Source organism: Eschrichtius robustus, chromosome 15 (assembly GCF_028021215.1).
Source record: "Eschrichtius robustus isolate mEscRob2 chromosome 15, mEscRob2.pri, whole genome shotgun sequence".
Lineage (NCBI taxonomy): Eukaryota > Metazoa > Chordata > Mammalia > Artiodactyla > Eschrichtiidae > Eschrichtius > Eschrichtius robustus.
The window spans coordinates 69,931,431-69,941,232 of record NC_090838.1 but is presented as its reverse complement, the minus strand read 5'-3'; positions in this window follow the sequence as shown (position 1 = coordinate 69,941,232).

Below are 9,802 nucleotides of genomic sequence, written 5' to 3'. Positions count from 1 at the left end.
CTGCCTTGAAGCTACCTAAATAAGAGTGTTTTGCATGGGTCCCTTGTCACTGTAGGCAGTGTACTGGGAAGGGAAAGAGTTTTCTCTAAATCAACAGGGTGCTTTCATAGCCTGCGTGGGAGCTCCTCCTGAGAGGCTCTAGAGCTAAAAGGAAACTTGACGTGAGTCCTTTCCTCAAGGTAAAGCCTTGAATAGCCTGCCGAAGCGGAAGCTTGGAGGAGAGTCCTGAAGGCTTAATTTTAGGTCTGCTTTCTTTTAACGTTAGTAAGCTTTTCAGGTCACCAGGCCCTCGCGTGGGCACCTTATTCCCTGCAAGAACACCGAGTACTGGCAGGCTCTCCTGGCCTGCTAAGAAACATCCAGGCCCGGAAAACTTTCCCAGTCACTCTGTGTATGCTGAGTGTAGGGCAACACACTGCACTCTTCCTTGGGAGACCTAGGTTTCCTCAGCACTCCAACAGCTCCAGGAAATCTGTTCTCTTATATCCTACATGTCATGCAAATCTGCCTCATTGCCCTAGGCTGAGCGGCACTGACAAACCCAAACTGCTTCGCATTCCTTCTACAGAGTCATACCTGAAGACCCCATACTTACAGGAGAAAGTCGGCTTGCGTTCCTGCTGTAACCAAAGCACAGTTCTTCCTCTTGCACTGCAGGGTTTTAGAAGAAGCTAAGTCCCGATAGCGTACCTAGAGCTTTCCCTGGGAGAGGCAGTTGGCTACACGGAGAACTCCGTGCCAAGAAAACCTTATTCAGGGAAGGGACCAGTGTGTAGCTAGAGTGTATATTTACATGGTAGAAATCACAAGGAGGTAGGCTGCGTGTTCTCTGGAAACGGGGACCTGATGGCACAGGCCTTGCTTTCCCATTTTGAATGCTCCATTCATCCTGCCTTGAAACTACCTAAATAACAGTTTTAGGACGGGTCTCTAGTCACAGTAGGCAGGGCTCTGGGAAGGGAACGAGTGTTCTCTACATCAGCAGGGTGCTTACATAGCCTGGGTGAGAGCTCCTCCTGAGACGCTCTAGAGCTAAAAGGAAACTTGACGTGAGTCCTTTCCTCAAGGTAAAGCCTTGAATAGCCTGCCGAAGCGGAAGCTTGGAGCAGAGCCCTTGAGGCTTAACATTCGGTCTGCTTTCTTTTAACGTTAGTAAGCTTTTCAGGTCACCAGGACCTCGCGTGGGCACCCTCTTCCCTGCAAGAGCACCGAGTACCGGCAGGCTCCCCTGGGCTGCTAAGAAACATCCAGGCCCGGAAACCTTTCCCAGTCACTCTGTGTATGCTGAGTGTAGGGCAACACACTGCACTCTTCCTTGGGAGACCTAGGTTTCCTCAGCACTCCAACAGCTCCAGGAAATCTGTTCTCTTATATCCTACATGTCATGCCAATCTGCCTCATTGCCCTAGGCTGAGCGGCACTGACAAACCCAAACTGCTTCGCATTCCTTCTACAGAGTCATACCTGAAGACCCCATACTTACAGGAGAAAGTCGGCTTGCGTTCCTGCTGTAACCAAAGCACAGTTCTTCCTCTTGCACTGCAGGGTTTTAGAAGAAGCTAAGTCCCGATAGCGTACCTAGAGCTTTCCCTGGGAGAGGCAGTTGGCTACACGGAGAACTCCGTGCCAAGAAAACGTTATTCAGGGAAGGGACCAGTGTGTAGCTAGAGTGTATATTTACATGGTAGAAATCACAAGGAGGTAGGCTGCGTGTTCTCTGGAAACGGGGACCTGATGGCACAGGCCTTGCTTTCCCATTTTGAATGCTGCATTCATCCTGCCTTGAAACTACCTAAATAACAGTTTTAGGACGGGTCTCTAGTCACAGTAGGCAGGGCTCTGGGAAGGGAACGAGTGTTCTCTACATCAGCAGGGTGCTTACATAGCCTGGGTGAGAGCTCCTCCTGAGACGCTCTAGAGCTAAAAGGAAACTTGACGTGAGTCCTTTCCTCAAGGTAAAGCCTTGAATAGCCTGCCGAAGCGGAAGCTTGGAGCAGAGCCCTTGAGGCTTAACATTCGGTCTGCTTTCTTTTAACGTTAGTAAGCTTTTCAGGTCACCAGGCCCTCGCGTGGGCACCCTATTCCCTGCAAGAGCACCGAGTACCGGCAGGCTCCCCTGGGCTGCTAAGAAACATCCAGGCCCGGAAACCTTTCCCAGTCACTCTGTGTATGCTGAGTGTAGGGCAACACACTGCACTCTTCCTTGGGAGACCTAGGTTTCCTCAGCACTCCAACAGCTCCAGGAAATCTGTTCTCTTATATCCTACATGTCATGCCAATCTGCCTCATTGCCCTAGGCTGAGCGGCACTGACAAACCCAAACTGCTTCGCATTCCTTCTACAGAGTCATACCTGAAGACCCCATACTTACAGGAGAAAGTCGGCTTGCGTTCCTGCTGTAACCAAAGCACAGTTCTTCCTCTTGCACTGCAGGGTTTTAGAAGAAGCTAAGTCCCGATAGCGTACCTAGAGCTTTCCCTGGGAGAGGCAGTTGGCTACACGGAGAACTCCGTGCCAAGAAAACCTTATTCAGGGAAGGGACCAGTGTGTAGCTAGAGTGTATATTTACATGGTAGAAATCACAAGGAGGTAGGCTGCGTGTTCTCTGGAAACGGGGACCTGATGGCACAGGCCTTGCTTTCCCATTTTGAATGCTCCATTCATCCTGCCTTGAAACTACCTAAATAACAGTTTTAGGACGGGTCTCTAGTCACAGTAGGCAGGGCTCTGGGAAGGGAACGAGTGTTCTCTACATCAGCAGGGTGCTTACATAGCCTGGGTGAGAGCTCCTCCTGAGACGCTCTAGAGCTAAAAGGAAACTTGACGTGAGTCCTTTCCTCAAGGTAAAGCCTTGAATAGCCTGCCGAAGCGGAAGCTTGGAGCAGAGCCCTTGAGGCTTAACATTCGGTCTGCTTTCTTTTAACGTTAGTAAGCTTTTCAGGTCACCAGGCCCTCGCGTGGGCACCCTATTCCCTGCAAGAGCACCGAGTACCGGCAGGCTCCCCTGGGCTGCTAAGAAACATCCAGGCCCGGAAACCTTTCCCAGTCACTGTGTATGCTGAGTGTAGGGCAACACACTGCACTCTTCCTTGGGAGACCTAAGTTTCCTCAGCACTCCAACAGCTCCAGGAAATCTGTTCTCTTATATCCTACATGTCATGCAAATCTGCCTCATTGCCCTAGGCTGAGCGGCACTGACAAACCAAAACTGCTTCGCATTCCTTCTACAGAGTCAGACCTTAAGACCCCATACTTACAGGAGAAAGTCGGCTTGCGTTCCTGCTTTTGCCAAAGCCCAGTTCTTCCTCTTACACTGCAGGGTTTTAGAAGAGGCTAAGCCCCGATAGCGTCCCAAAGCGCTCCTTTGGGGAGGCCGTTGGCTACATGCAGAACTCCGTGCCAAACCAACTTTATTCAAGGAAGGGACCAGTGTGTAGCAGCGGTGTATATTTACTTGGTAGAAATCACAAGGATGTAGGCTGCGTTTTCACTGGAAACGGGGAATTTATGGCACAAGACTTGCTTTTCCATATTGAACGCTCCATTCATGCTGCCTTGAAGCTACCTAAATAAGAGTGTTTTGGATGGGTCCCTTGTCACTGTAGGCAGTGTACTGGGAAGGGAAAGAGTTTTCTCTAAATCAACAGGGTGCTTTCATAGCCTGCGTGGGAGCTCCTCCTGAGAGGCTCTAGAGCTAAAAGGAAACTTGACGTGAGTTCTTTCCTCAAGGTAAAGCCTTGAATAGCCTGCCGAAGCGGAAGCCTGGAAGAGTCCTGGAGGCTTAATTTTAGGTCTGCTTTCTTTTAACGTTAGTAAGCTTTACAGGTCACCAGGCCCTCGCGTGGGCACCCTATTCCCTGCAAGAACACCGAGTACTGGCAGGCTCTCCTGGCCTGCTAAGAAACATCCAGGCCCGGAAACCTTTCCCAGTCACTCTGTGTATGCTGAGTGTAGGGCAACACACTGCACTCTTCCTTGGGAGACCTAGGTTTCCTCAGCACTCCAACAGCCCCAGGAAATCTGTTCTCTTACGTCCTACATGTCATGCCATTCTGCCTCATTGCCCTAGGCTGAGCGCACTGGGAAACCAAAACTGCTTCACATTCCTTCTAAAGAGTCATAACTTCAGACCCCATACTTACAGGAGAAAGTCGGCTTGCGTTCCTGCTTTTGCCAAAGCCCAGTTCTTCCTCTTACACTGCAGGGTTTTAGAAGAGGCTAAGCCCCGATAGCGTCCCAAAGCGCTCCTTTGGGGAGGCCGTTGGCTACATGCAGAACTCCGTGCCAAACCAACTTTATTCAAGGAAGGGACCAGTGTGTAGCAGCAGTGTATATTTACTTGGTAGAAATCACAAGGAGGTAGGCTGCGTTTTCACTGGAAACGGGGAATGTATGGCACAAGACTTGCTTTTCCATATTGAACGCTCCATTCATGCTGCCTTGAAGCTACCTAAATAAGAGTGTTTTGGATGGGTCCCTTGTCACTGTAGGCAGTGTACTGGGAAGGGAAAGAGTTTTCTCTAAATCAACAGGGTGCTTTCATAGCCTGCGTGGGAGCTCCTCCTGAGAGGCTCTAGAGCTAAAAGGAAACTTGACGTGAGTCCTTTCCTCAAGGTAAAGCCTTGAATAGCCTGCCGAAGCGGAAGCTTGGAGGAGAGTCCTGAAGGCTTAATTTTAGGTCTGCTTTCTTTTAACGTTAGTAAGCTTTTCAGGTCACCAGGCCCTCGCGTGGGCACCTTATTCCCTGCAAGAACACCGAGTACTGGCAGGCTCTCCTGGCCTGCTAAGAAACATCCAGGCCCGGAAACCTTTCCCAGTCACTCTGTGTATGCTGAGTGTAGGGCAACACACTGCACTCTTCCTTGGGAGACCTAGGTTTCCTCAGCACTCCAACAGCTCCAGGAAATCTGTTCTCTTATATCCTACATGTCATGCAAATCTGCCTCATTGCCCTAGGCTGAGCGGCACTGACAAACCCAAACTGCTTCGCATTCCTTCTACAGAGTCATACCTGAAGACCCCATACTTACAGGAGAAAGTCGGCTTGCGTTCCTGCTGTAACCAAAGCACAGTTCTTCCTCTTGCACTGCAGGGTTTTAGAAGAAGCTAAGTCCCGATAGCGTACCTAGAGCTTTCCCTGGGAGAGGCAGTTGGCTACACGGAGAACTCCGTGCCAAGAAAACCTTATTCAGGGAAGGGACCAGTGTGTAGCTAGAGTGTATATTTACATGGTAGAAATCACAAGGAGGTAGGCTGCGTGTTCTCTGGAAACGGGGACCTGATGGCACAGGCCTTGCTTTCCCATTTTGAATGCTCCATTCATCCTGCCTTGAAACTACCTAAATAACAGTTTTAGGACGGGTCTCTAGTCACAGTAGGCAGGGCTCTGGGAAGGGAACGAGTGTTCTCTACATCAGCAGGGTGCTTACATAGCCTGGGTGAGAGCTCCTCCTGAGACGCTCTAGAGCTAAAAGGAAACTTGACGTGAGTCCTTTCCTCAAGGTAAAGCCTTGAATAGCCTGCCGAAGCGGAAGCTTGGAGCAGAGCCCTTGAGGCTTAACATTCGGTCTGCTTTCTTTTAACGTTAGTAAGCTTTTCAGGTCACCAGGACCTCGCGTGGGCACCCTCTTCCCTGCAAGAGCACCGAGTACCGGCAGGCTCCCCTGGGCTGCTAAGAAACATCCAGGCCCGGAAACCTTTCCCAGTCACTCTGTGTATGCTGAGTGTAGGGCAACACACTGCACTCTTCCTTGGGAGACCTAGGTTTCCTCAGCACTCCAACAGCTCCAGGAAATCTGTTCTCTTATATCCTACATGTCATGCCAATCTGCCTCATTGCCCTAGGCTGAGCGGCACTGACAAACCCAAACTGCTTCGCATTCCTTCTACAGAGTCATACCTGAAGACCCCATACTTACAGGAGAAAGTCGGCTTGCGTTCCTGCTGTAACCAAAGCACAGTTCTTCCTCTTGCACTGCAGGGTTTTAGAAGAAGCTAAGTCCCGATAGCGTACCTAGAGCTTTCCCTGGGAGAGGCAGTTGGCTACACGGAGAACTCCGTGCCAAGAAAACGTTATTCAGGGAAGGGACCAGTGTGTAGCTAGAGTGTATATTTACATGGTAGAAATCACAAGGAGGTAGGCTGCGTGTTCTCTGGAAACGGGGACCTGATGGCACAGGCCTTGCTTTCCCATTTTGAATGCTGCATTCATCCTGCCTTGAAACTACCTAAATAACAGTTTTAGGACGGGTCTCTAGTCACAGTAGGCAGGGCTCTGGGAAGGGAACGAGTGTTCTCTACATCAGCAGGGTGCTTACATAGCCTGGGTGAGAGCTCCTCCTGAGACGCTCTAGAGCTAAAAGGAAACTTGACGTGAGTCCTTTCCTCAAGGTAAAGCCTTGAATAGCCTGCCGAAGCGGAAGCTTGGAGCAGAGCCCTTGAGGCTTAACATTCGGTCTGCTTTCTTTTAACGTTAGTAAGCTTTTCAGGTCACCAGGCCCTCGCGTGGGCACCCTATTCCCTGCAAGAGCACCGAGTACCGGCAGGCTCCCCTGGGCTGCTAAGAAACATCCAGGCCCGGAAACCTTTCCCAGTCACTGTGTATGCTGAGTGTAGGGCAACACACTGCACTCTTCCTTGGGAGACCTAGGTTTCCTCAGCACTCCAACAGCTCCAGGAAATCTGTTCTCTTATATCCTACATGTCATGCCAATCTGCCTCATTGCCCTAGGCTGAGCGGCACTGACAAACCAAAACTGCTTCGCATTCCTTCTACAGAGTCAGACCTTAAGACCCCATACTTACAGGAGAAAGTCGGCTTGCGTTCCTGCTTTTGCCAAAGCCCAGTTCTTCCTCTTACACTGCAGGGTTTTAGAAGAGGCTAAGCCCCGATAGCGTCCCAAAGCGCTCCTTTGGGGAGGCCGTTGGCTACATGCAGAACTCCGTGCCAAACCAACTTTATTCAAGGAAGGGACCAGTGTGTAGCAGCGGTGTATATTTACTTGGTAGAAATCACAAGGATGTAGGCTGCGTTTTCACTGGAAACGGGGAATTTATGGCACAAGACTTGCTTTTCCATATTGAACGCTCCATTCATGCTGCCTTGAAGCTACCTAAATAAGAGTGTTTTGGATGGGTCCCTTGTCACTGTAGGCAGTGTACTGGGAAGGGAAAGAGTTTTCTCTAAATCAACAGGGTGCTTTCATAGCCTGCGTGGGAGCTCCTCCTGAGAGGCTCTAGAGCTAAAAGGAAACTTGACGTGAGTTCTTTCCTCAAGGTAAAGCCTTGAATAGCCTGCCGAAGCGGAAGCCTGGAGGAGAGTCCTGGAGGCTTAATTTTAGGTCTGCTTTCTTTTAACGTTAGTAAGCTTTACAGGTCACCATGCCCTCGCGTGGGCACCCTATTCCCTGCAAGAACACCGAGTACTGGCAGGCTCTCCTGGCCTGCTAAGAAACATCCAGGCCCGGAAACCTTTCCCAGTCACTCTGTGTATGCTGAGTGTAGGGCAACACACTGCACTCTTCCTTGGGAGACCTAGGTTTCCTCAGCACTCCAACAGCCCCAGGAAATCTGTTCTCTTACGTCCTACATGTCATGCCATTCTGCCTCATTGCCCTAGGCTGAGCGCACTGGGAAACCAAAACTGCTTCACATTCCTTCTAAAGAGTCATAACTTCAGACCCCATACTTACAGGAGAAAGTCGGCTTGCGTTCCTGCTGTAACCAAAGCACATTTCTTCCTCTTGCACTGCAGGGTTTTAGAAGAAGCTAAGTCCCGATAGCGTACCTAGAGCTTTCCCTGGGAGAGGCAGTTGGCTACACGGAGAACTCCGTGCCAAGAAAACGTTATTCAGGGAAGGGACCAGTGTGTAGCTAGAGTGTATATTTACATGGTAGAAATCACAAGGAGGTAGGCTGCGTGTTCTCTGGAAACGGGGACCTGATGGCACAGGCCTTGCTTTCCCATTTTGAATGCTGCATTCATCCTGCCTTGAAACTACCTAAATAACAGTTTTAGGACGGGTCTCTAGTCACAGTAGGCAGGGCTCTGGGAAGGGAACGAGTGTTCTCTACATCAGCAGGGTGCTTACATAGCCTGGGTGAGAGCTCCTCCTGAGACGCTCTAGAGCTAAAAGGAAACTTGACGTGAGTCCTTTCCTCAAGGTAAAGCCTTGAATAGCCTGCCGAAGCGGAAGCTTGGAGCAGAGCCCTTGAGGCTTAACATTCGGTCTGCTTTCTTTTAACGTTAGTAAGCTTTTCAGGTCACCAGGAACTCGCGTGGGCAACCTATTCTCTGCAAGAGCACCGAGTACCGGCAGGCTCCCCTGGGCTGCTAAGAAACATCCAGGCCCGGAAACCTTTCCCAGTCACTGTGTATGCTGAGTGTAGGGCAACACACTGCACTCTTCCTTGGGAGACCTAGGTTTCCTCAGCACTCCAACAGCTCCAGGAAATCTGTTCTCTTATATCCTACATGTCATGCCAATCTGCCTCATTGCCCTAGGCTGAGCGGCACTGACAAACCAAAACTGCTTCGCATTCCTTCTACAGAGTCAGACCTTAAGACCCCATACTTACAGGAGAAAGTCGGCTTGCGTTCCTGCTTTTGCCAAAGCCCAGTTCTTCCTCTTACACTGCAGGGTTTTAGAAGAGGCTAAGCCCCGATAGCGTCCCAAAGCGCTCCTTTGGGGAGGCCGTTGGCTACATGCAGAACTCCGTGCCAAACCAACTTTATTCAAGGAAGGGACCAGTGTGTAGCAGCGGTGTATATTTACTTGGTAGAAATCACAAGGATGTAGGCTGCGTTTTCACTGGAAACGGGGAATTTATGGCACAAGACTTGCTTTTCCATATTGAACGCTCCATTCATGCTGCCTTGAAGCTACCTAAATAAGAGTGTTTTGGATGGGTCCCTTGTCACTGTAGGCAGTGTACTGGGAAGGGAAAGAGTTTTCTCTAAATCAACAGGGTGCTTTCATAGCCTGCGTGGGAGCTCCTCCTGAGAGGCTCTAGAGCTAAAAGGAAACTTGACGTGAGTTCTTTCCTCAAGGTAAAGCCTTGAATAGCCTGCCGAAGCGGAAGCCTGGAAGAGTCCTGGAGGCTTAATTTTAGGTCTGCTTTCTTTTAACGTTAGTAAGCTTTACAGGTCACCAGGCCCTCGCGTGGGCACCCTATTCCCTGCAAGACCACCGAGTACTGGCAGGCTCTCCTGGCCTGCTAAGAAACATCCAGGCCCGGAAACCTTTCCCAGTCACTCTGTGTATGCTGAGTGTAGGGCAACACACTGCACTCTTCCTTGGGAGACCTAGGTTTCCTCAGCACTCCAACAGCCCCAGGAAATCTGTTCTCTTACGTCCTACATGTCATGCCATTCTGCCTCATTGCCCTAGGCTGAGCGCACTGGGAAACCAAAACTGCTTCACATTCCTTCTAAAGAGTCATAACTTCAGACCCCATACTTACAGGAGAAAGTCGGCTTGCGTTCCTGCTTTTGCCAAAGCCCAGTTCTTCCTCTTACACTGCAGGGTTTTAGAAGAGGCTAAGCCCCGATAGCGTCCCAAAGCGCTCCTTTGGGGAGGCCGTTGGCTACATGCAGAACTCCGTGCCAAACCAACTTTATTCAAGGAAGGGACCAGTGTGTAGCAGCAGTGTATATTTACTTGGTAGAAATCACAAGGAGGTAGGCTGCGTTTTCACTGGAAACGGGGAATGTATGGCACAAGACTTGCTTTTCCATATTGAACGCTCCATTCATGCTGCCTTGAAGCTACCTAAATAAGAGTGTTTTGCATGGGTCCCTTGT